We start from the raw sequence: 27871 nt of genomic DNA on the forward strand, positions 1-27871 counted from the left end.
CCATTAGAAGGTCATTTGTAATTTTCACTAGTGCTGTCTCTGTGCTATGGTGCACTCTAAATCCTGACTGATAATCTTCAAATAAATGATTGTTCTGTAGAAAGTCACACAGCTGACTGGCAACTACTTTCTCGAGTATTTTGGAGGTAAAGGGAAGGTTAGATATAGGTCTACAGTTGGCTAGGACCTCTGGATCAAGAGTGGGCTTTTTAAGAAGAGGTTTAATTACAGCTACTTTAAAGGACTGTGGTACATAGCCTGTTAGTAAAGACACATTGATCATATCCAGTAAAGAGGTGCTAACTAGAGGTAAAACTTCTTTTAGCAGTCTAGTTGGAATAGGGTCTAGGAGACAGGTAGATGATTTAGATGAGGAGATCAGTGAGGTTAATTTGTGGAGATCGATAGGAGAAAAGCAGTCTAAATATATATCAGGTTGTACAGCTGTTTCTAAGGTTCCTAAGTTTGAGGATAAATTGGTACCAGTTGACGGTAGGAGGTGATTAATTTTGTCTCTAATAGTTAGTATTTTATCATTAAAGAAACTCATGAAGTCACTACTACTGAGGGTTGTAGGAATACATGGCTCAATAGAGCTGTGGCTCTCTGTCAGCCTGGCTACAGTGCTGAATAGAAACCTGGGGTTGTTCTTATTTTTCTCTATTAATGATGAGTAATGGGCTGCTCTGGCATCACAGAGAGCCTTCCTATATGTTTTAAGACTATCTTGCCAGACTAAATGAGATTCTTCCTGTTTGGTGGAACGCCATATCCTTTCCAGTTTCCTCGATGCTTGCTTTAATTTGCGTGTTTGAGGGTTATACCATGGAGCTGACTTCCTTTGTTTTATTAACTTCTTTTTTAGAGGGGCAACAGAATCAAGTGTGACTCGCAGTGAGTCTGTAGCACTATCTACAAGATGATCAATTTGGGTAGGGCTAAAGTTAACATACGAGTCCTCTGTTATATTGAGACATGGTATTGAATTTAATGCTGATGGAATCACGTCCTTAAATTTAGCTACAACACTATCGGATAGACATCTAGTGTACACACTTTAGTCTGATGGTGTATAGTCTAGTAATAAGAATTAAAAAGTGATTAAATAATGGTCTGATAAAAGAGAGTTCTGTGGAAAAACAATTAAATGTTCAATTTCAACGCCATATGACATAACAAGGTCGAGGGTGTGGTTAAAGCGGTGAGTGGGTTTATGCACGTTCTGTGAGAAACCAATTGAATCTAATAAAGAGATAAACGCAGTACTGAGGCTATCATTATCAACGTCCACATGAATATTAAAATCACCTACTATAATGACTTTATCTGTTTTCAGGACTAGGCTTGATAGAAACTCTGAGAATTCAGATAGAAATTCAGAATATGGGCCTGGAGCGCGGTACACTATAACAAAGAGAATGGTCTGTAGTGTTTTCCAGGTTGGGTGTGAAAGACTAAGAACAAGGCTTTCAAATGAGTTATAATTTAGTTTAGTTTTAGGGTTTATTAATAGGCTTGAGTCGAAGATGGCTGCAACTCCACCTCCTCGGCCGGTGTCTCGAGGAGTATTAATATGACTCGGGGGAGTGGATTCGTTTAGGCTGACATATTCTTCCTGACACAGCCAGGTTTCAGTAAGACAAAATCAATCAATGTGATTATCTGATATTAAATCATTTACTAGTAGAGCTTTAGATGACAGAGATCTGATATTTAAGAGTCCACATTTAATTCTCCTGTTTTGTTGCTTTATTGCGGTGCTAGTCTTAGATTTTATTAGATTATTATGTTTAACTCCTCTTCTGTTTACTTTTGATTTAATTAATTTTGGTGGGGCAGACACAGTCTCAGTTAGGTTTGGGGTCAAGTGGATTGATAGCGCCTGAAACTCTGCCGACCGGCTCCTCTACATCTCAGCGCCGGCAGCTCACGCAGACCAACGCCGTCTCCCTTCACGCCACTACCGGGTCAGAGAGCCAGGAGTCCGGTGCTCTAATCGTCTGCGTGCACGCCATGGATGCGTGCTCGCGCTGCAGAGGGCGGAGCTGGCAAGCTGCTGCATGTCTGGAGAGTGAACCGGAGTAACGTTTAACATTTCATTACTAATACAAGTGATAAAAAACACTTTCATATGTTTGTTGTCTTGAAATACAAGGTGCAAATCGTTAATATCCATACAACCGATTTTATGTCGATATGGGTCTCCCGTGAAGGACGACTAGCAGAGTACCTATTAATGTAAATCAATAAATGGATGTAGTAGATGAATGGTCACACTCCTACTCTACTGGATGTCCTCCTCAACTCTAGTCTATTCTTTCTGTCTGTATCACTGAGACTCTCCAGCTTTCTGCCAGATCACTTTATTCATATTTCATGTCACGTCAAATACCAAAATAATTCAATTCTTTCTCTTTGTACTTCTGCAGCTTGTTTTACCACACAGCCTCCATTCTCTGTTTAGCCCCCCCCCCCCCCTCTTTGATTGCATCCTTTTCTCCATTTCTTCTTCATCACCTCTCACCTTTATTTGCATGCAACTATGATATTGTAATTAATGAATGCAGTTAATGATCTGTCGTAGATAATAAATTGCTAAATGTGCTGGTGCGTGTTATAATTGAGAGCTTTAAGGTCAAGATTTTGCAATTCATCTAATAGTGATTATATTTATTTTTCTTATCTCAGGAGGAGATTAACATTGCACAAGAAGAAGATCACAAGCTGAGTGGCAAAAACTAATTATGGTGGAAAACAATCAGTAAGAATAGCGTCATTACTTGGAACTGACTTTAGCTGCACACAGCTTGAATTCTGGATCAGTCAGTGACTCGTGAGTATCTGTAGAGCAGCAGCACCGCTGATTTAAAGCTTCCCTGTGGAGTTTCCTCGTACACAAACAAATTCAGTGTTACTGCGTGTGTCCTTGAGCTCTAACAAACCTGTCAAGTGCATTTCATTCCTCATTAAACATTCGCAAAGCCATATTTTGAATCCAGCATTGTTTATATCCATGTTTACTGGCTAGAAGTCTTCTTCTTTTTAACTGGCGCATTGCTTCATATCTTAGCATGTTACCGCCACCTGTTGATGAGTGCAACAGTGTGACACCATCGGTAGCACTCTTAAGGCCTTTACACACCGGGGACGTGACGAATAGACAACACAAAACTGCAAAATACTCTCCTGCAGTGATGCAAATCTGTACCAGTTGCAACACTTCAATAAAAGGTTTGAACAGATGTGTGCAGGCAGAAGACCGACTACCGGGATCCAGTTGACCCACAGCAGCGTCTGGCCGACTGTCTGGCATAAACTGTTGTATACTAAACTACTGGAAGCTACTTTAGTTTCCTTTTAGCGACATGCTGTGAGTGAATTTGAGTTCCCTCTGGTAAAAAGTTACGCGTGTATGTTGTGAAGGCTGAGAACGGAAGGAGTGGATCTGGTCTGTGCTGCCGTTGTGGAGGTTGAAATGAGTAATCAAGTTTGCTGTCTTAGACTCTGTGTTGTTTGTTTTACTCATAACTCTCGGTTGCTGTTTTCAATATGACCGTTCTACAAAACACGGTTGGTTGATGCCTTGTTGATTCCCGCAGTGTAATATTTGCGTTCTGTCTGAAAGTACTCGTTACAAAAACAGCAGTTTCAAAATATCAACGTGTGCATTAATCACGTGTGTGTAAAGGCCTTCAGACGCGCACACTTTGGTACACCTTCTGGAGGCCATCATGCACGTCAGGTTTTATTTACATAGCCCAAAATCACAAATCACAAATTGTTCTCAAGAAGTTTTAATATGATCGTTTGCAATAGTTTATATTCAGAATATATGAACAGTTTTTCTACCAAGCCCTTTTTTCATTTGGCTCACGCAGCCTTGCAATAACTCTACCAAAATAAAATACAGTCTAAAATTATGATTTAAATGAATAAATGAAGCCAGATTATTCGTACTCGCTTTATGGATGTTGGTGAAATGATCCCCTTATTTATGATGAAGAATAAAGATTCCTATTAATGATGAATGTTGTTTTTTTTTGAAGGAAAGAACAGCTGTATGTATTTTTTTTTTTTTACAACGGCCACAATCCAGTTTATGAAATATTCTATAATTGCTTTTCCAAACATTTGTGGCCCAACTGTTGTTTCCCGTTGCACGGACAGAGATGCATTTTACGTTTTCTGTTTGACTCAAATAAATGAGGCGTTGTACTCTTAGGAACAGACCTGAAGTTCATTTATTCACATCCTCTTTTCACATCCACCCTTCTTTTTATTTGGCTGGACCACAGAGGGTCAGCCCTACAAACACACAAGTCTGTCACTGACTGAGTGACGGATGGAGTTACATGATTGGTCGGCCGAGTGTTGGAGTTTCCTCATTGGCCGTTGCTCTTTCAAAATGAAAAGACGGAGAACAGTTTTTTATGCAAATGAGCCCGTCCAGCACGACGCGTCTGGCTTACGAAACTTGGACCAAGCTGTGAAACTAGATGATCTAGTTGTAAAATGAAACCAGATTCAGCGGAAGCATCATCGCCTGTTTCTCACTTCAAATGTTTTCAGAAGTAGATTTTGGTGGATTGTTAATCTCTCCTCAGGTTTCTTTGTATTCGCTCTTTGCAAAATGCTAAATGTTTCCAGGGTTAGAGAAATGTTTTCTCCTCTCAGAGCTCTGCAGGTCTGTGACCCTTCGCTGCGATAAGCCGGTCGATCTAAAAACAAAAGATTGCCGTGAGTCACTCAGAATGTAAACCGTATTAATTAAACCCACAAGGAAAACCGATTGAACATGCCCTTCAGACTGAAACTTTCAGTTTCAGGCTTTCCACTGCAGATGAATGCTGCTTCACAGCACCGAGAAACTTTCTAACTTTTGAACGATAACTTTCAGCATAAAGGCAGACCATGTGAACCAGTCACGCTACACACAGAACCACACAAAGACGAGTTAATTAATGTGATCAGAGTGTAAAGAGAGATGGTCCACGCTCCTCTTTCAGCTTCATAGACGGAGAAGCTTTTATTATAATATACTGTATACGTAGAGGAGCCACCTGTAACTCATTTCATTCAGTTTAGTTTGTTGGATGATTCATACTTTACGAAACAAATGAGTCAGTAGACCTTGACGGGAGATTGATTTGTCAACCATCGTGATTAAGAGGGCAGTAAGAAGTGTCCGTGTGCAAGATACTGTGCCATCGGTGATTTTCTTGTGAGTACAGCATTAACACAAAAGTCTCCCAAAAGCATCATTAGAGAGCAGAACCCTTCAGTTCTGCCAAATCTGCTGGATAAACATCACTTTACACTAAATCCTTTTCTTTCCCCCTTTGTCTCTCTGCGTCTCATCCACTCCCTCCCTCTGAGATTCACAAGGACCTATTTGTCTGAACCCTGCTACAGTATAAGCCCTGTGTGTCTTCAGAGGGAAGAGCTCCTGAAGGAAAGCCTTTGCAGATGACAATCACACAATCCAATTCACCGCCGCCGCCAGCTGCTGCAGCAGCGGTACCGGCACGCTGTTATTATCACAGCTCTCCTCTGGTGACATCATCAGGGCTATTCTTTAAGGTCTTTTAAAGCAATACAGCAGAAGTACGATTATCTCCGCCTCGCCGGGAGGGGATTCAAGTGTGCAGCGAGAGGGATTATGGGAGCATATGTGCTGATGTTGAACAGTAGATTCAGAGCGTCGACATGTACAGAGAGGATTACTATGGTTACAGTTTTAACATAAACTCTCAGAGCTGCCTCCAAAGAAGAACATTGTATAAAGCACAACTTTAAAATGAATACCTCCAATTTCTGCACAATTTGAGCTTTTTGTCCGACGATTTAATGAGTTAAGACTGAAGGTAAAGCAAATTTTAGAAATAGCATATACACTAAACAAAAAGAATATCCTTCCGTTTACAGATTAGACTCTAACGCAGTCACCCGGAGCAACAATAAAACCATGCAAACCAACGGTATCGTGTTTTAATTTCTCCATATCAGCAGCACAAGTATATAACTGTGAAGGCGGTGATAAACAACAAAACCCTGAAACTAATACCAACAAAGATCCCTGGCAGTGAAATAAGAGCTGGAGTTAAAGGCGAGGAAAGAGATGCATGTTTTATAATCTTCAGACGAGAGCACAAGAGAGCGAGTGGAGGAGGTTGATATTGAACAGGAGGATGTCAGAGAGATGAGGCTTCAGGCTTTCCAGGCTATTCACTCCTGACATAACACTTACAAGTACTGATCCAGGTGGGTCATGTAGCACCTATAAAGCACTTTGGGAATCCAAACAAGCACTCGGAGAGCTCAGAAACAATTACTCTCCTTCGTTCACTGCGTCCTTTCATATCTTTACTGAACTCGGATGCAAAAGCACATGAAGAAAAGCCTTTCAAATAGCAATCATGTGTTTCCACCCCTCGCCCCCTCAGTGTCTGCCAAGTTTTGACTGAAAAATGTTACAGCTGCATCCAAAAACTTTGGGCTTTTAGCTTTGTGTACATTTATCTTTACAACATCTGTTTCCAGAAGGGCCTTCTATGAATATACAAGACTGCAGTCTGCAGACTGCAATCACAGTCTGGACCGATGCTTTAATTCATCTTTATTTTCTACCAATCACAGTCTGGACCGATGCTTTAATTCATCTTTATTTTCTACCAATCACAGTCTGGACCGATGCTTTAATTCATCTTTATTTTCTACCAATCACAGTCTGGACCGATGCTTTAATTCATCTTTATTTTCTACCAATCACAGTCTGGACCGATGCTTTAATTCATCTTTATTTTCTACCAATCACAGTCTGGACCGATGCTTTAATTCATCTTTATTCTCTACCAATCACAGTCTGGACCGATGCTTTAATTCATCTTTATTTTCTACCAATCACAGTCTGGACCGATGCTTTAATTCATCTTTATTTTCTACCAATCACAGTCTGGACCGATGCTTTAATTCATCTTTATTTTCTACCAATCACAGTCTGGACCGATGCTTTAATTCATCTTTATTTTCTACCAATCACAGTCTGGACCGATGCTTTAATTCATCTTTATTTTCTACCAATCACAGTCTGGACCGATGCTTTAATTCATCTTTATTCTCTACCAATCACAGTCTGGACCGATGCTTTAATTCATCTTTATTTTCTACCAATCACAGTCTGGACCAATGCTTTAATTCATCTTTATTTTCTACCAATCACAGTCTGGACCAATGCTTTAATTCATCTTTATTTTTTTGATTTCAAGTCCATTATGCTTGGCTAAAATTTCATCACAATAATCAGGATAATAAGATTTAATCAAAGTCAATGATACTGCTTCATTTCCCCAATTACCCTTGAAAATGCAGACGTCCATTTAACTTCTTCTTTGAATCCCATTGAGCTGATGTCTAAATGGTCTAACTGGCTATAAACCATTGAGATGTCCTTTTAATGGCTAATAAGGTGAAGCTGTTCAGTGAGTGTTCTCTCATTCATCCAGCTCACAGCAGTCCCACAGGTCAGCGTGATAATGGATAGCTCGACTGCTGCTACTCCTTCAAACACATGCTTTTTATTCAACACAGAATCAGAAGCCCACTTTATTAAGACAATCGACTGGATGAGCAGACGAGTGGACCGGCTCCAACACAACCCATCTGATGCACAGATGAGGGACTGACTCCGGGGGATTCACCTTCAGGGATAATCACACATTGAATTCATTATCTCGACACCTCTATATGCAACACCATGTGTTTATTCCTTCAGGTTAGTGTTATAGTAACAGTCACTGACAGGTCCTGAAATACTGACGGCAATAAGAGGGGGATGCAAAGCCACATGGGAAATGTTGCCTGAATCACGTTTAGTGAGCTCATTCTATTTATAATAAATGTATTCCTTAACCCCGAACTGTCACATCCTGTCTTGGTTTTAATCTTAAACCTGAGCCCAAATTTCTAATCATCAATTAAAAGATAGGGGAGAGTGGGGTAAGATGAGCCACCCCCTGTAACTAGGCAACTGTGCATTTGTTTTGTCATGTGACCATAGATTGAGGAAGTACCCATCATTCTATCCTGCTGTGATGGAGAGAAGTGATGAGTACGTTTTTACTCCAAAAACAGTTTGTTGCCTGTCAAAGTAAATCTCCTGCATGTCAGGAATAACGACTGTTTATCCAGGTCTAAAATATATATATATATATATATATATATATATATAATACATGTTGGTGATTTGCTGATGTATAAAACCATGTGAATCACTTCGCTAAAGATTAAAGATTAGCCTGAATTGCTAATGAAATGATAGCTATGGGGCAAACTGACCCCACCATAAGGAACTTCAGTTCAGTTCAGTCTCTGAAGTATAAAGGGTATTACAGTTAAGTGTTGATTTGTGTTTATATTTAACCTTTATAGAAAAGGTATAATGCCAAGAATCTACAAGAAAACCAACGGGGGCTCAACAGCCCTTAAAGAGACGGAGAGAGCAGTCACTGATGTCAAGGCTGTAAAATCCATCAGATCAGTGGCAGGAGACAGAGACATTGACAGGTCCACACTGCGGAGGTTCAGATAAAGGAAGTAAGAACAGTTGGTTAGAGTGGAACAGCAGAAACAAAGAGGGTCTTCACAGAGGAGGTAGAGAAGGAGCCTGCAGACCATATCAAGAAGCTGGCTGAGCAGTTCCACGGACGAACTCCAAAGAAGTGCTGTGAACTGGCTGAAGGAAACAACATTCCTGTCCCAACAGCTGGACAGAGAAGGCTTCAGCAGGTAGGCTGCATTATGTGTATTTATGTTTATGAATTGAGTACAGGTAATGGTGTGGCTAAATGGAGAGTGAGAGCTTTAAACTGTTAACAGCTGGCACCACGCAGCGGAACAAGAAAATAACACGAGACAAAGGAGACCTTTTACAACGGCCTACCAGTGTTTCAAATGTTAGCTTAAAGCACAGCCTCTGAACTAGGAGTTCAGAATACCACAACACGCTCCTCGCCGACATGCTCCCCGCCGCCATGCTCCCCGCCGACACAACTCCTCGCCGACACGCTCCTCGCCGACACGCTCCTCGTCAACATGCTCCTCGCCAACATGGTGAACATCACCGTTGTACCTTAATTTTTCAATTTATTTTCCTCACGTGAACATAACCAGAAATCAATCACACACCGTTCTAACCACTTCCTCAGTGTTCCTCCCTGACGTCTGTTATCTGGAACGACTGCTCTACTGTAATGAGAGTCTGTCTTTAAAGGACGCCCGTCCACCGGGAATCTCCCTTCACTTCCCCGCTGTGTTGTTGTGTTTGTCTCCTTGTTGTGAACAGAAAGGACAGGCTGTCATCGTAACGCTTTCAAGAAAAGAAACAATTCACTCTCATTCAGCATACCATAGCATATTGATTGATGCAACTGGACATGAGCTCCTCTAACACGGTTTCATTGGCTGCTTTAGTTCTTTGTGTTCTTTCTCTGCCTGATGCCAGCGACCCATTTAACGGTGAACATCCCAGAAAAGCCTTTTGTGTACAAACAATCCAAAATCAATCTCCTGGTAATTACCCATGGTGCAATTTCAGGCTGTACAATACTGACTTCCTCTATACTTCTTTCTTTAACACACACACACACACACACACACACACACACACACACACGCACACACACACACACACACACACACACACACACATCAAATAACAACATGCCAACTGGTAACAATAATAAATTGTCAGCGAGAGACACATTTTTCTCCGAGTACATTCTTGGAAAACAGCGTCTGAAAGTAATTTCCCCTGATGCCGTTAGCGAAGGCTGAGAGAGACAACGGGAAGAGAGGGAGAGAAGAGACTCGTTGTTCTTTCTACTCCGAGACAATCAGCATTTTAAAATGACTGAAACATGTAGTTAACATTGTCTGTTATAATCTCACTTTATGATTGAAATCAGTCTCACTGGATATAATATACACTAAAATACAACAAGCGATGTATACGCCCAACATTATAAAAGATGCTTTCAATACCAATTGACCAAAATATGTCAGATCTAGTTTGTTTGTTTGGTCTGGAACCCTTCCTGGATTTCAGCCTCAGAACAACAACACAAAGTGTGTATTTCTGATGAGATTCTCCGACTGATCCGTCTGGCTGCAGCTCCACGGAGGCTCTGAGCCGAGCAGACAGTCATAACAACTCACACATACTGTTATCGTCTTCTCTCTCAGCTTCTGTCATTTCCTTCCACCAACATTTGGAGTCCTTAAACGACAGACTCCAGCTGCTTAAAGCCGTGCTCATGTGTATTATCAAAGTGGTGCCTTTTATTTGGAGAACATTTCTTTTAGCCTTGTGTTCTGAAGTGAGCATCGCTCGAGAGGGAGCCACAGCTGCACAAAGACAGAGTTTTGATCTTATCGATTTAATTCACCAAGGACGTCTGTGAGGAGAGGAGCTGGCTCTCCTCCTCGCAGACTGAAATGTGGAAGATTAGCCCTGCTGGCTTCGCTGCAATATTTGATGTCGGCTGAGGACACAGACGGGACCTTTTCCCTCCGAGCAGAAGCTGAAAAATGGAGGGATAACAGGACTGGACTCACTGGTGTTAGATCGTTTTCCTCTCTTCTCTCTTTGGTGTGAAACATCACAGACTGGCAGGATGACTCCACTGACATCACTTTACAGGTGTCCTAGATTCTGAAGACCTTTCAACATGTTTCCCTTGCTACCATTTGGCATCATCACAGTGTCCTAGTGCTCTTTTAAGTTGGGTTGAACTATCTGGCAAACGGGCCAGCCGATTAGTCTGTTGTCAATCTATTACATAGGCGTTATAAGACAATAAGAAGTTGTAGTTTTGTTGTCTAAACCTAAAGAAGTTGTAGTTTGTTGCCTAGACCTAAAGAAGTTGTAGTTGTTGTCTAAAGGAGCCGTTTTTGGCTGCTGCTGTTGTAACTGTAGCCTGTACCGTTCCAGCGCTTTGCATTGTGGGATACAGTAGGCGAGGTAGACTGTACTGCATACTACATTTTAGCCAAATCAGTGCGTACTACTAGTATACTATACTATGGTTCGGATACAACCCGTCTCTTACTGTTCAAACTGCACACAGTGATGACCGGTTAGATTCAGTCTGCTGCTCGTTAACCTTCACAACGAGCACAGCTGAGACGTTGTCTCTCGTCTCTCCGTCTCAGTCTCACTGTCTTGTTTGAGGCATTTGTCTCTTTTGCTGCACCCTTTCTGTTTCTGTCCTCTTTCTGTCTCCAAACAATGACACAAACACTCTGACTCTCTTGTCTGTTCTTATCTCTGTTTGTCAGGACATCATCTTCTCTGTGGTCAGACTGTGTGACGAGAGGACGACACTGTGAAAGGCAGAAAGATGCAGTGAAACTCAAGTGTTGGTCACTTTCAGCAGATATGTGATGTTATACTGTAATACTCCCACTACAATGGTCTGCAAGCAAACTAAAGGCATCTGAAAGCACTGGAGGTGTCAGATTGTCAGAGTTTGTCAGAGGCAGCGACGGCTTTCTGATGACTGACGCACAATAAAAGCATTGACTGTCAAAACGTCTCCTTTGTTTCTCCGTCAATCTTCATCTTCATTCTCCAGCTTCCACAAGAGGAACAAACTTTTTCCAGGCAGAATTTCTGCCAGCAGCTTAGCTCATCTAACGTTCTCGGAGGTAACGGACACAATGTGAGCACGACTTTGGCCGATAGTTTATCTGACATATTCTAAGCAGGTTGTGAAGCAGAAAACACGATTAGTGGTTTAATGATCCGTCTAGAAAGGTCCACCGGTAACAATATAAACCCAACCCTGCACTTCTATTCTCTGGTCTCTACTTTACACTTCAAGAGTAACGGAACAAAGTGTTCTGGAAAATGTATTTCATGGTGATGATATCAGCGTTACGCCAGCAGCCTTGATTTATTCAGAGCACAGACCGTATCTCACCGTTCTCTAATGAGGCCCGCTGCTGTTTTATAACTGCTCTTAATGACAGTAGTTTTGATTAAGGATGCATTTAGATGCTCACAATCTGAAATAGGAAAAAGGCAATCAATAAGTGTGTCCTCTACAGTGGGGTCCCAAGGTCTCCTTCAGAGTAAAACTACCTCTTAGCTGGATGTATTTGATTAGTTTTAATCATCAAGGTTTCAGAACGACCAAAAGTGAAATGAAAAGCTTCAACAAACTTAAAATTGAATCAAACCTTCAAATGAAACCACTAAATGTCTCAGCTAATCCTGGGTTCAATACTGAATGGATAGCATTACTTAAAAGCATTGTTTGAATTGTCTGTCTGACTTTGCCTGAATCACTTCACTTACCTACAGTTTAACATGTCAAAGCCTGTGATGGAGGTCAGTAGAAGAACGGATGAACCTGCTTCTGTAAAGGTTGTTGATCTGCAATCAGCCGAGTGATTCAGCAGTAAATCAGCCGCAGAGCCGTTTCAACCGTTCAACCGGCTTCTGCACGTACACACAGAAAATAAACGTGCAGACAACCAGGCGTGTGTTCACGTGTTGATTGTTTTAAACACAAAACAGTTTGGCATCTTTAAATGTATCCCTGGCTCTGATAACTGACACAACCTGTCATTTCAGTGTAGTGCATGCAGAGTTAAAGCCGGTCTCCACCGAGCTCCACAGTGCATGCAGAGTCCAACCCTCGGTAGTGTTGAGGAGCCTTGAGGACGGTTAGTGTGGATTCACTGAGGCTCATCGAAACATCATCTCTAGTAAATGAAGTTTATATTAAAGCAGGTCATGTAACAAGGCTGCACTGAATATTTGATATACCTTCTTCCTTCTCATTCCCTCCGTGGACTCCATGGAGTCCTCAGGCTCCACAGACCTTCACCTTGAGCTCGAGTCCTCTGCAAGCTCTCTACACTACTATTAATTCAACAGTTTCCTATCGAAGGAATAGATATGATATAGCATTAAATGTATATTTACATTTATTTCTTCTGCAGAAAGTAGATCCAGTGGAAACAATCCACAGTGAGCTGTGTGGATTATCAAGTCCCAGGAACATTGGTCCATTATTTGAGTACTCAAATCAATTTTATTAATTCATTGAGAACAATCTATTAAAGGCCGGTCCGTCTGCATTGTGGCAGATCTCAACACCAACCCAAGATTATCTGCAAAGACCCTGACCCTTTAACACTACAGGAACACTACATGCCCAAAACCACAACCCTAATCCTAACTCTAATCCTAACTCTAACCCTAGCACAATCCCACAGCTAACCCTAATCCTAACCCTAATCCTAATCCTAATCCTAACCCTAATCCTAATCCTAACCCTAATCCTAATCCTAATCCTAATCCTAACCCTAACTCTAACCCTAACACAACTCCACAGCTAATCCTAACACACCCCGTAGCATCCGTCTGATCCTAACACTAAAACCTGAACAGTGAAATAAAGGTTTTACTGACGGGGGGTGAATGTGTGAACAGGTCTGTCACCACGATATGATTAACACAACATGCAATCAAGCTCAGTTTGACATCCTTTACTCTTTCATCCGTCACAGTAAAGCGCGTCAATAGGTTCGTTGGAGACGAGCCAGGTCGGCCCAGAATCGATCACCGCCGATCGCCACACAATGCACGCTGGTTAGATTTGTGTCCGACTTGATGCCGACTTGCTCTGACATCATGCACACGTGGATAACGGTGAAAGAGAAGCAGTATGAAGCAGACGTGAGGATAACTTCCCCCAAACAGACTCTAATAGAGAGAGAGGACACAGATACTGGCAGCAGTTTGATGGACACCAATTAACAAGCAGCTGCGCTCCGTCTTCTTGCATTACACAGTTCACACTCACCATCTCCTGATGTCCAAGCAGATAGCAAGTTCACTTTGAGCCAATCAACTCTTCGACTCTGTGACACACAAAGATAATCACGACCCTCAGTTATTAGAAAGTGTGAAGACCTTTACAGGGATACGTGAAGACCTGCCCTGACGTCGTGCACGGAGAAGGTGCACGGCTGCCCTCATTATCTTCAAGAGAGAGTCACGAACTGAGATGTGAGAGAAGGAGACTACTGCACCCTGGGATGAGATGTCCATTAGAGCCTCACCTGCTGTTCTGTCATAGTCAGCAGCTACATATGTGTGAACACGCACAAACACGCACACACACACACACACACACACACACACACACACACACACACAGAGACACTTCATGCACTTCAACACCTCCCTCCCGCTCAGCGGTGCAGCATGCGTACAGATACAGCCTGTAAATAATGAATGAGTGTTCTATAAATCGTGGTGTGGAAGTGCTGAGCGAGCTCCGTCAGCCGGCATCGTCTCATCTGACAGAACCTTTCATTGGCGCTGCCAGCGGGCCAGCGGGCCAGCGGGCCAGCCTCGCTCACCGCTCTGCCAAACGCATTAGAAAGCCGGCCTCATGATTGCTGACTGCTGTCTCCTGGCTAATATTGTGCTTTATCAGAAAAACCTTTCAACTCAGCAGACATCACAGCCGAGGCCTTTGTCAGGCCCGAGCAGGTAAAGGGCCTCATCAGAGGTTGTGGATGAAGACCCGGCGGCTGCAGGAGAATAAAGCTGTAACCTTTGTGTTCCAGGATGGGATCTGGAGCCATTAAAGCACCCTCTCACCTCCGCTCTTCACTTCAGCCACACTCATTCCTCTCACCTCTCGCTCCACCTGTGTCCTCTCAGCTCCAGCTGCTCACTTCACATTTATCTCTCGTTGAGCTGAGCGAGCCTGCTCACTTCTCTGCTGCTATTAAACGGGTTTCAAACAAGTCAAACGTATTCACACTGCAAATCTGCTGAAGATATTTCATCAATCAGTCTTTCACTGAGTGCCAAAGGAGGATTTTATAAGCTTGTTTTCTTTCAGAGATGTGCCAGTGAGGTCACTGTCTTGACCATCTGTTTGATTCTGCTTTAATAATCGTTCATCCTCCAACATACTACATCCCTCTTGTGACATCATGGAGTGTTTGTGTCAATAATACATATTTACTATTCAGTGAATCCTGAAGACACAAAGCTGACTAATGTTAATATGTGCCTGCTAGAGAGGCGTGACAACGTGGCATCATATGTCAGCCACATGTTGTTTAGGACCAAATCCCCCCTCCATAAAACAGCTAGAAGAAAAGCCCTCCAGACATTCAGAGATGCTCAGCCTGATCTCACAGAAACACATCACATGACCACGACCTCTTGACAGCGCTTTCCATGGTGGTGGCACAGAATGCGTTCAAATGACGTGGCGGCACCGATGAAACTATGTCAATGGAAAGTCAGTTAGGATCCTTTCTCGTAGTGGGTTCAGGTTCAGGTCCAACAGACAGTCTGCGTAGGGAGGAGGTCTACACCGATCAGCCATAACATGATGACCACCTGCCTAGTATTCAGTAGGTCCACCTCCTGACCCGTGGAGGCATGGACTCCTCTAGACTCCTCTAGACCTCTGAAGGTCTTGGAGGTCTGTTTTGAAGTTGAACAGTTCAACCGAAAGTAAAAGACAGTACTTGTGTGTGTGTGTGTGTGTGTGTGTGTGTGCGTGCATGCGTGTGTGTGTGGAGGGTGAAGTAAGGTTGCTTTTTTTTTTTAACTTCAGTAATGTATAGTTTGGTAAAAAGCAGCAGAGGTTTTAAAGTTTTCTTCAGAAACCTCCAGAGTTTGATGGAAGCCTTTTTATTTATTTATACATGTATTCATGACGGCGCCAGGTGAGGCCGGGTTGAGTTAAGTGGATGGGATATCTGCCACGCTGGGCTCGATGCTCCCAATTTGACACCGCGGGGGTTGATTTACCAAGTCGGAGGAGTCGAGCGAGTCAAAAAGCATTACTACGGGACCGGCTCACTGGAGTTTGAGGCCGGCACGGTGACGTGTGGGCTCGTGTATTTCAGGGAGCTGTTATGCAAGTCTGCAAAACACGGAAGAAGGAAATGGAAATTTATACAAATGAGTCGTGAAAGTGATTGTCATCGCCGACTGAGAAGCGCAGCAGAAGGTTTTGCGTCAGTGATTGAGGATCTGGGACAGGCGGGTGTTGTCAGCGTGGCAGCTGAACTGGGATTGCAGGAGGTATTGTCAGTGTGCTGGAGAACATTTGACAAAAAAGAGGGAGTAGGAGGAAAACGTCATTCTTTTAATTCATGCAATACTGCACTTATTCTTTTTTAATTCAGCCACTGAGCTTTATTTAGAGCTCACAGCATTCCTTCTCTTCCCATTCATATACTTCCTTTTGCAGGAAGAGTTTGTCTTTAGTCAAGAGTTTGCTCTGTGAGCGTCACTGGCCGGCTGGCAAGCGATGCTCGTAGATGCATTGTCTTTTTTGTCTCTTTTATGTTATTTGACTTTGACCCTAAACTCAAACACCGCCTGTGTTTTAAACACGTATCATCACCTAACTTGTTGAACATGTGTCATGGACGGGGCGGCTGAAGACGAACACAAAGCAGCTGATTCTCCTGATTCGACTGATTCTCCTGATTCGACTGATTCTCCTGATTCGACTGATTCTCCTGATTCTACTGATTCTCCTGATTCGACTGATTCTCCTGATTCGACTGATTCTCCTAATTCTACTGATTCTCCTAATTCTACTGATTCTTCTGATTCTACTGATTCTCCTGGGATCCCGAGGCGTTCCCAGGCCAGTGTGGAGATATAATCTCTCCACCTAGTCCTGGGTCTTCCCCGGGCCTCCTCCCAGCTGGTCATGGAGGGGGATCCTTACTAGACGAACCACCTCGGCTGGCTCCTTTCAACGCAAAGGAGTAGCGGCTCTACTCCGAGTCCCTCACGGATGACTGAGCTTCTCATCCTATCTCTAAAGGAGACGCCAGACACTCTCCTGAGGAAACACATTTCAGCTGCTTTTACCCGCCATCTAGTTCTTTGGGTCCTGACCCATCCCTCATGACCATAGGTGAGAGGAGGAACGAAGACTGACCGGTAGATCTAGTTCTTTGGGTCCTGACCCATCCCTCATGACCAGAGGTGAGAGGAGGAACGAAGACTGACCGGTAGATCGAGAGCTTTGCCTTCCAGCTCAGCTCTCTTTTCGTCACAACGGTGCGGTAAAGCGAATGCAATACCCCCCCCACCCGCTGCTCTGATTCTCCGTCTACAATCTCACGTTCCATCGTCCCCTCACTCGCCAACAAGACCCCGAGGTCCTTGAACTCCTTCACTCGGGGTAAGGACTCGTTTCCCTACCCGGCAATTGTACCAGTACTTTTTCCAACATTTCAAAGAAGACAGCGTAGCTTACTGGGAGCCTGCACCTGCACTTTCCCAGAAACCACTGCCGGAGTCGGAGGTGACGGAGAAACAGCAGAACTGGAGAATCCTTCGGTGTGGCGACATGTTGCTTTCTCAGTGAGTTACGTAAACAATGAACGCCTCATTGACAGAACAACTATAGTTCGTAGGTTACAGTTTATACAGTGCGCCAGACTCGGTGGCAGGCATTAATCTGTGGGCGGGCTTTTGATTTTGGATAGCGGGGCCTGATGTAAACACAATAGGCGGCGCTTGCACGTGATTGAAGCACATCGTCCCTGTCTTTAACTCATCCATCTAGTGGCTCTTCTTTTTGTTCTTGTGTTTAACAGATGGTTCCTAATTGACTGGTGAAATAAGTTATCATTAGTATATTTTAAATAAATCATTTATTGGCCTTAGTGTGGTACATTCCCAATAAAATCTATATCACACTCAATCTTTTTAATGAAGAATGTATCATCCGTTGATCTTAACTAATCATCAGTCTAACGATGGCGTAGCCGCCAGGGCTGAAACAAAACAAAAAGTTTAAAGTGAAAATTGTATTGAATCGTGACCTTAATGTCGAAAGTCAAATCAAATTGTGGATTTGGAGAACTGTGACAGTCCTACATGGAAGGAAACAGTGAAAGACGAAGCTCCTACGGTCCCTCCACCTGTTTCATGCCATAAACGGATCCAACGGATTTCTTTAAATCTGTCTGAGTGGAACACGACGGGAATATACAGCAGAGGCTGCTGCTGGAAAATTACAGCAAGTAAATACGTGCACGACTCTGCTATCAAGAAATATTGATTGGCTTGTCACGGCTGGTTAGTTCACACTGTTCAAACAGAGCCAGAACACTGCATACCTTCTTTATATCCATGCATCAGAATCAAGAATAACCTTCATGGTGTTTCATTCTCTACACGATCAGAGGCCTTTATGTCCTCCACAATATTCACAGAGAAGTATGCTCAAAGATTACACATTAGATGGCAGTAAAGAGACACTACAGCAGAGATAATATACACTATAGGTCCATTTAAGCATTACCGCTTTTATTGTGGTAGTCTGAGTAACGTGACGTCATATCTGTTCCGTATCCGTCAACCAAAACAAACCTCAGAGAGCCTAAAGCGTTGGAGGGTCGTCGTGGATACGACCTGCACCCTCCCATGTTAAATCCAGCGTGGTAAACACTACACATCCAGTAAAGGATGGAAACACTTTGGGTTTCACACATTGACAGGAAAAGCAGAGCTACACAGAGCAGAGCTAAAGCTGCATGCTAACTCTGTCACGGGCAGGAAACGTTATGGTATGGAGGTAATGTGGCGGTGGAGCCGGCCGTCGCTCTCATCTCCGTGGTCAAATGGGCCGACGCTACAACTATAGAGCACCCAGATACTGACATTTATGTTCTCTGCATTCAAGTGTATGATTCTTCTCGTTCCCTTCATGGTCTAGTGTTAAAACAGTTAACAGAAATCACAATTAAACAGAATATGGAATCAGCACCGGAGTCTGGTGATGGTCTGGAATCAGTCTGGTGATGGTCTGGAATCAGTCTGGTGATGGTCTGGAATCAGTCTGGTGATGGTCTGGAATCAGCCTGGTGATGGTCTGGAATCAGTCTGGTGATGGTATGGAATCAGTCTGGTGATGGTCTGGAATCAGTCTGGTGATGGTATGGAATCAGTCTGGTGATGGTCTGGAATCAGGAGGAGAATGGTTGATTCTCTTCTACATCATCCTGCTGCAGAGTTTCCCTGCAGGACTGTGAATCATCTCTTCACCCTCCACTCGTCTCCATTCATCACCTCGCCGTCCTCTCACATCTTTATCTTCTTTGTTCTCTCCTCCCTCCTCCCTCTCTCCCTCGATGCTTCCCCTCCTCTGCCTCCCGTCTCCTCAAATGTAATCTCTCTTTCTCTCTGCTTCACCTCTCCGTCAGCTCTTGCTTCATTTCCTATCCTCCTCTTCAATCTTTTCCTTCCTCTGTCTCTCTTCCTATCCACAGAATGCAGAGCTTGAAAACAAACACAAACAATTGACCTTCAACGTTTAATGTTTTCCTACTTCACCTTTTCCTCTAGCCTCCATCTTCATCTCTCCATCCCTCTATGCCACCAGCTTTTCTCTCCCTGTCAGCTTCCTCTTTTGGTCTTAACTTCCTCTTTTTATTTCAGGAGAGAAAATGGGGAGATAAGCTATTTTAGAGTTTCCTTCTTTACTGCAAATCTAAGTGTTTGATTGATTTGTTTGAGAACCTTTGTGTGTTCTTCTGATCATATTGAGAGGAAGCAGCTCAGTCATGCAGACCCAGACTGATGTCTTTTCCCCCCCAGTCTAAATGGGATTGAAAAGGTCTTGTATTATCTTGCTTCCCTTCCTCCTCAATTGATCTTCCTTCCTTCTTCTATCTCTCTCTCTCTCTCTCTGCCACCATCACCTCCACCCACCAACACTCAACCCAACAAGCACCCAATTAAGCCTCCGTTCTACTGTGTGCGAGGACGGTTGCATGGACACGAGCTGACGTGGAATCGCAAGGAGGAAACGTTTGGATCATTTATACTCCCTGTGGGTTTCTCCTCGCTGCAAACTGACATTCTCAAAGCTCCTCGCCGTTCTCCGTTTCCCTCCGCCCACCACATGTTGGATGTGCAGGCGGAAACCTGCCGCATGGAACCGCCGCGGTGTGACGTCACTTTGGTCGTGCGTCAAGCATAAATCACACTTTAGGGAGCCGGACTCTTCCCTCATCATCTCCATGTCCTCTCCTTGTCCCCCCCCGGTCTCTCCTTCAGTTCTCCTTCCTCCTCCTCCTCCTCCTCCTCCTTCTCCTCCAACATCAACAATCCAATTACAAGCATTACATTCATCTCCTTCTCCGTCTCTTTCTTCCTCCTGTCTGTGTGGCGTTTTCTTCTCATCTAATTGAATCCCATTTCCATATCAAGTGTTTGTTTTGCTCCTCTCTACCGTTGTTCACGAACACGGAGGAGATTCAACCTGTTCAAGCTTTTCAATAAGCTTCTCAGCAACGCTTTATATTCAGCTCTTTAACCCAAAAGGAATCTGCACATTCCTTCTACAGTTTTCAGATGAAAATCTGCAGAACTCAGCGTAATGTATTTTTGCTTGTAACGTTATAGACTACACAATATTCCTTAAGAAGATAACGGAGCAGCATCTCTATTCATTCAATCTGCTGAGGTGTCGTTGGAATGCTGCAGGCGCTACCTTCAGACGGGTCATCTCTAAACTGTAAACTATTACAGTTTTTCTCGATTGTTTACACACATTTTCTGAAAGCATGCCTCATACTCTCAGAACTCTACACACAAATCAAAAAACACACACACAATGGGCAAAACCCCTCAATTCTCCTGCAAAACGAAACTTTACATTCAAAACAATGTTATTTCTTCTCAAAATGGTATTTTGTTTTCAAATGACACACACAAACCATCATATGAATAGACATTTATAAGAACCAGTTGAACACTGATGTGCTCAATGTAAAACACTATGATGAATGGAAAACACTTCTTCTCCATTCATCATAATGACTTAGGCCTTTTTTTTGTTCAGTGTTACACTTACTACAGACAGTACATACATAAGTGTGTTGTAAAATATTTTAGAATATTGTTTTTATACTCAGAACACACATATACACGGTAACAAATATATTTTATTTTCCCCACAAAAACAATGTACACAGTGTACATCCCAACCAACACAAAGTTGCACATACAGTGGTCTACATACAAAACAACAGAAGAATTTACTGTATACAGTTACAGTAAAAAAAACTATGCTGCATCCTCTCTTCTGTTTCGGTCTGGCCACAGCACCTCATCCACATCACAAGCAATGTCTTCCCTGGCCAAGCAGCGGGGGAAATATCGCTTAGCATGTCAAATACAGCCATGAAAAGCATCAACTGCTATATCTCCACATGCGTCTTCCATAGCTTGGAGAAGGGGTATACGCGTTTGTGGATTTCGGTCATACACTTTCCATGATTGCTAATTGTAACACTGTGTGACAGGTGTTTGCCCATGTGATGAGTCAGTGTGCATAGTAGGGCAATTGACTTTAGAATTTTGAATGACAGTGTGTTCCTTGTGAAAACGAGATTTTCTTCATGAAAATTGTGCCATATGCAGAGAATTGTGTGTAGTGTTTTGAAAAAAGTGTGTTTTAGAACTGCAATTTGAGTGTAAAGCAGGAATTGTGCTTGTAGTTTAGCAGAATTGGTTCAGGGGGTTGGTGCATGAGTTACATGTTGTGGTCATTGTGTGTCAAGTACCAGTATTTGTGTGTAAACAATTGAGAAAAACTGTAATTACAAACTGATACAGTGTTTTTGAGAATCAATAGAGTAATACAAAACATAATATCACCATATTACATTACACCCTTAATCTGATCTGATCTATTTCAGTAAGAGTCTTCATAAGAAATGAAAACAAGTGGAATGACTTAAGATGGGGAAAATAAAAACAACTTATAGAGAAATTCAAGCCCCTCAGCCACTGTGTACACCCGTCTCAGCCACCGTGCACACCCGTCTCAGCCACCGTGCACACCCGTCTCCGTCTTTAGCTTGCATAGCGTCACATAGTGTCACAGTGATGGAGCAGAAGAACATCACTTATTGGGCTCATTTAGAATCCTTCATGCGTGTTTGTTCAATGCAGCTCACTAAATATTCTTCTCTTCATATCTTCATCTTCTCCATCATGTTCCTCAAGGCCAGTGTGGACCTCTAAAACTGAGTGATTTTGACTGAAGCAGACTCTTTATTAAATGCATATATGCAGCGCACACAGAGACAGTCCTTACTGCTGATACTGGACCTCAGATCAGTCACACTGCTGTTTCATAAATGAGCAGCTAATGATCTCTCCAGCCTGCAGACTGACCACAGCAGGGCACCAGTGACTAATTGTAAAGTGAATCTGGCCACGGCTCTTTCAAACAGAGACGACCGTCCTCCACCATGTATTTACCATTTACTTCTCTTTTCTCCTCCCTTCTCTCATCACATCTTGTCACATCACCTCTCTTCTCTCATCACATCTTGTCACATCACCTCTCTTCTCTCATCACATCTTGTCTTCCTACATTCCTCTCTTGTCAAAGCACATCCTGTCTCACAAAGCTTTGTGTTCCATTCACACCCTCTCTCTCTGGTTAATTATCTTCTGTCCCTGCCTCCACTGGAAGCCTCTTCCTGTAACAGTAAAGAGCGTGCTGTTGCACGTCAGGCCACCGTGCACACCCCTCTCCGTCTTTAGCTTGCTTGCTTACACCAACAAGTGCACAATTAAGCCGGTGTAGTGTGTCTCCCTCTCCTCCCTCTCCTCTCAGACCTCTTTTCCTTTATTAAACTCGTTGTCTCTCTGTCCCCTTAACATGTCTCCTCTCTGTCCTCTCTTTGTTTGTCCTCCTGTTAATGACGTGCAGCCACACAAACACCCCTGATGGGATTTTAATGAATTCCAATATTTATTTATTTTAAATTAGACTCACTGAGGGTGTTGGGCAACGTCACCGAAAGCGTCGGCCAAAATGCCGAACATGAGGCTTTAAAAGCTCCACAAACCAACGGGTGACGTCACGCTGACTACGTCACGCTGACTACGTCCACTTCCTACATACATGTGAGGGCCAATCAAATTGTTGTGAAATGATTGGTAAAATGCAAAATTAGAAAATATATATAGTTCTACAGTTTGCCTGAAACGTGACTTTAAGTATTTGTTATGTAGACAAAGTCTTCTCTGTTGAGCTTGACCTCTACAGTGTTTTTGACCTCAGGCATAAATCACCATCATAATTCTACATTTCATATGACTCACCATCAAACCCCACGCCGTCCCTGACTGTGATGCAAATGCAGCGCTCCCTGCTCAAAAATCAGTCTCACAAAGACTCTGTCCAATCAAGAGAAAGAGCAGAAGTGTGCCGGTAAAAGGCGTGATCAGCGGTGGGAGCGGTGCCATGTTGGGGCCGGGCCGGGCGGAGCAGGAATTAGCCGGGATGATGGTAAATGGTCTGGCTCTGTTTCACCACGTGAGGCCCTCATTAAGGCAAATGGCTCACAGAGGCCCAGAGCGGGGATGATTGCACACGCCGTTAACCCCGACACGACCGTGTCAGGTGTGAGCGCGTCTGTGACCAATCAGCCTCACGGCCGAGTCCAATCTATAGAAACCAAACGTCTCTGCCAAAACCACATGTTGCTCTGTCACGTACATCTGGTGAAACAAGACGCTGACGACTTCTTACTTTGTGTCTCATAACCGGCTCTGAAACGGCTCCATCTCCACATTCAGAACATCTGTCAGTGACAATAATCACGCTGTTACACATGAAACTGTTTAATGAAGGTCAATGTTTAGTCTGTAGGCCGGCGTTCTCATTAATGAAGACGGGCAGTGGAAGACAGGATGGAAGACAGGATGGAAGATAGGATGGAAGACGGGATGGAAGACAGGGTGGAAGACAGGATGGAAGACAGGATGGAAGACAGGATGGAAGATAGGATGGAAGACGGGCAGTGGAAGACAGGATGGAAGATAGGATGGAAGACAGGATGGAAGATAGGATGGAAGACGGGCAGTGGAAGACAGGATGGAAGACAGGATGGAAGACGGGCAGTGGAAGACAGGATGGAAGACGGGATGGAAGACGGGATGGAAGACAGGTTGGAAGACAGGATGGAAGAGAGAACCAAAGAGAGGAGACAGAGAAGTGCAGAGATGGAAAATGAAGATGACGATGAAGATCAAAGCATAAAAATGGATAATGAGGGATCGAAGAACAAAAAAAGAAGGAAAGGCTTCTCCTGCCTCTCCTCATTTTCCTCTCCATCATCTCATCTCTCCGTCATCTCATCTCTCCGTCATCTCATCTCTCCATCATCTCATCTCTCCGTCATCTCATCTCTCCGTCATCTCATCTCTCCATCATCTCATCTCTCCGTCATCTCATCTCTCTTGCCCTCTTTTCTTTCTCTTCACTCCACTCCAATACGTCTCAGCTCCTCTGAGTGGCTCTTAACAAGCAATCGGCTGCATACGTCTCTGACAGAAAGAGAGGACGAGAGAGAAACGCCGACGGGTGCAGAGCCCGGCGACTCACTTTTATCTGATGGCTTCTCTTAACTGATGGTGCGCTGTTATAACTATTAATGTGATTTTATTTTGTATTTATTTCATTTTATTTTGTTTAGATTTGAAGTTCTGGCTGTTGATTGTTTTTATCATGCTTTTATTGTGAAGCACTTTGTACCCTTGTTTTGAAAGGTGCTATAGAAGTGAATAAAGTTATTGTAACAGACTCTCCTACACTTGTTCAGGGTTTAAAGCTGTATTTTGGAGAAGATGTTTGGTCCTTTTCCGTTGCCGTAGGGCAGGAAGACGAGTTGGGGGAGCTTCGGCTACAGGTCTGTTGTGGAGTGGAAGGAGAAATAAATAAAGCTGGTGGCAGTTGCTGCTCACCGCTCGTTCACCACGTCGTCTGTTATTTTTACATTATATCAGTTAGACGAACCCAACGGCTACATTATTATTATTATTTAATCAGCAGGTGACAGAAAGACACGTCGTCGTACAGTTGTAGCATCGGCCGATTTGACCACGGAGACGAGAGCGACGGCCGGCTCCACCGCCACGTTACCGCCATACCATAACGTTACCTCCATACCATAACGTTACCTCCATACCATAACGTTACCGCCATACCATAACGTTACCTCCATACCATAACGTTACCGCCATACCATAACGTTACCTCCATACCATAACGTTACCGCCATACCATAACGTTACCTCCATACCATAACGTTACCTCCATACCATAACGTTACCTCCATACCATAACGTTACCTCCATACCATAACGTTACCACCATACCATAACATTACCACCATACCATAACGTTACCTCCATACCATAACGTTACCTCCATACCATAACATTACCACCATACCATAACGTTACCTCCATACCATAACGTTACCTCCTTACCATAACGTTACCTTCATACCATAACGTTACCTCCATACCATAACGTTACCTCCATACCATAACGTTACCACCATACCATAACGTTACCTCCTTACCATAACGTTACCTTCATACCATAACGTTACCACCATACCATAACGTTACCACCATACCATAACGTTACCTCCATACCATAACGTTACCTTCATACCATAACGTTACCACCATACCATAACGTTACCACCATACCATAACGTTACCACCATACCATAACGTTACCTCCATACCATAACGTTACCTCCATACCATAACGTTACCACCATACCATAACGTTACCTGTCGGTGACAGAGTTAGCATGCAGCTTTAGCTCTGCTCTGTGTAGCTCTGCTTTTCCTGTCAATGTGTGAAACCCAAAGTGTTTCCATCCTTTACTGGATGTGTAGTGTTTACCACGCTGGATTTAACATGGGAGGGTGCAGGTCGTATCCACGACGACCCTCCAACATTTTAGACTCTCTGAGGTTTGTTTTGGTTGACGGATACGGAACGGATATGACGTCACGTTACTCAGACTACCACAATAAAAGCGGTAACTTCCTTCTAGCTCCTCATAGACTCAGATGAAGCAGATATATTCATTCTGGTGTTAAAACATCTATTTAGAAATCGTAATAAATCTGATTTTTTTTCGCACCCCTACATTTTAATATGGTAAAACAACAGTATCTTGCAGCTTGAACATCGGGCTGGATTCAGCACACTGTCACAGACCAAATGAAAACAAGACGTGCCATTTGGTTTTGGAACCGAGTCAAGATCAGCGCTGGAGGAAATCCTTCTTTCACTGCCTGACTGTGGAACCACTTTAGTAAAATCTACAAAATCCACTTCAACACAGATTGAGATAATGGAGCCAATCTCTTTCTATTCCAGCGTTAAAGCAGCCAGAGATAAACACATGGAGAGAGAGGAGCGGCGGAGAGAGCTTCAGGAATACACTCACAGAAAGAAGGAAAGAGATTTTAGACAATTATGGCAAATGACTCACTAAAGAGAGAAGAAGAGGGAGAACAGGGACAGACATTAATGAAAGATATTATAAGAAAGTAAACAGCTTAAGCTAATGTCTTCATTTTGAATTCAATCAAATGACTTGATTTCAGACCATATGTCAATTATAAGACTTCAATATCATTCACCAGAGGACTGAGAGAAGAAGATGAATATAAAGCATTACAGTACTTCTCATCACATCTGGCTCCTCATCACTATCAGAGTTACAGTTTAATTCTCTGCGCTCACACTGAGAACGAGCAGATGTCTCATTTAATGGAGACTTTTATGACATTTCAATACGAGGAACGAGTCAGTAAAATGACCTTCAGAACTCAGCAGGTCCCACAGACACACCCACACCATCACGGGGAAAGAGAAGACATCCACACAGCTTCATATTCTTCTCTGAACACTCGCCCAGAAGAATCCATTTCTGTTAATTCAACATGTCACAGTTCCAGTGAACACTAAAACACAAGTGAACTCTTAGCTGCTCCGAGGTCAGCTCTGAGAGTTTAACGTAGACGAACAGTGTTCTGGACAGCAGACCAGCATGTCGGTGTGCTCATTCTCTCTCTGATGTCCATCAGACCGTCTACACTCTGACTGATGTCTTGTGGGCCGATAGCTTCTGAGAAAAGTGGTGAACAGTAACGCCTCCGCCTGCGTAGGAAGATCATTCAGCTGAACGGTGTTCCGTACAGAGGATTTCAACGGAGAAATAATGAAAATTAGAAATGTCAAAATATTCAATTGATGTAATAAACGTTAACTTTATTGACCTTTTATTAAATAAAGCTGCTGTAGCATCAATATTGTGTACAGGATTACGTGCAAACAGCGTCTGTGTTGACAGAGTTGCTGCTGCAGTCAGTGAGCGCCATTGATGTTAAAAATGCCCGTTTGAAAGCATTTATTCAACAAAGGGTGATATATTTAATAACTTGTGATAGCATAATAATCATCTCATACAGACTGCAGTACTGTGAGAAGCAGAAATGATGTGGGGACTTGATTGGCAGGCAGAGCTACACCATTTAAACCAGTAGAACTGTGTTTGGTGCATCGTGATGTAGACTGTGGGTAGAAGCCATTGGACATCTATTTTACTCCACGGTGAACGGAGAATGCAAAAAACGTAGAAAATTCTTGAAGATTTAAAGTCAATTAATATCAAAACCTACGTTTACAAACTCTCCTTGTCAGTAGAAGCCAAGTATAATAAGAATAAGAATAATAAATTGGACTTTATAGCGCCTTTCAAGAAACTCGAGGACGACTTGGGTTTACTTAAGTATACTTTTGTAAAGTCTAATCTCTGATAAGTACAAACCAATTAAAGTGAAAGTATACTCTCTTATTTTCAGTTTATACTAGTAGTTCACTTGAATAACTTGTTGTTGGAGAAGGTTGAATAAAGTAAGGGTAAATAAGGGTGTGGTTTCATAGAGCCTCATGTCTGAGTA

At 43.1% G+C, this 27871-nt stretch overlaps 1 protein-coding gene and 1 long non-coding RNA gene across 2 annotated transcripts in view; one reads left to right on the forward strand and one right to left on the reverse strand.

The window, feature by feature from the left end:
- LOC119489678 lies at positions 1 to 27836 on the forward strand. Its single transcript, XR_005207230.1, has 3 exons — positions 1 to 525; positions 13035 to 13040; positions 27826 to 27836. It is a non-coding gene; the product is annotated as an uncharacterized LOC119489678 (long non-coding RNA).
- oprl1 (opiate receptor-like 1) overlaps positions 1 to 27871 on the reverse strand; it is an 88664-nt gene that overhangs the window by 33033 nt on the left and 27760 nt on the right. The window lies entirely within an intron of this gene.

Source organism: Sebastes umbrosus, chromosome 6 (assembly GCF_015220745.1).
Source record: "Sebastes umbrosus isolate fSebUmb1 chromosome 6, fSebUmb1.pri, whole genome shotgun sequence".
NCBI classification, from domain to species: domain Eukaryota; kingdom Metazoa; phylum Chordata; class Actinopteri; order Perciformes; family Sebastidae; genus Sebastes; species Sebastes umbrosus.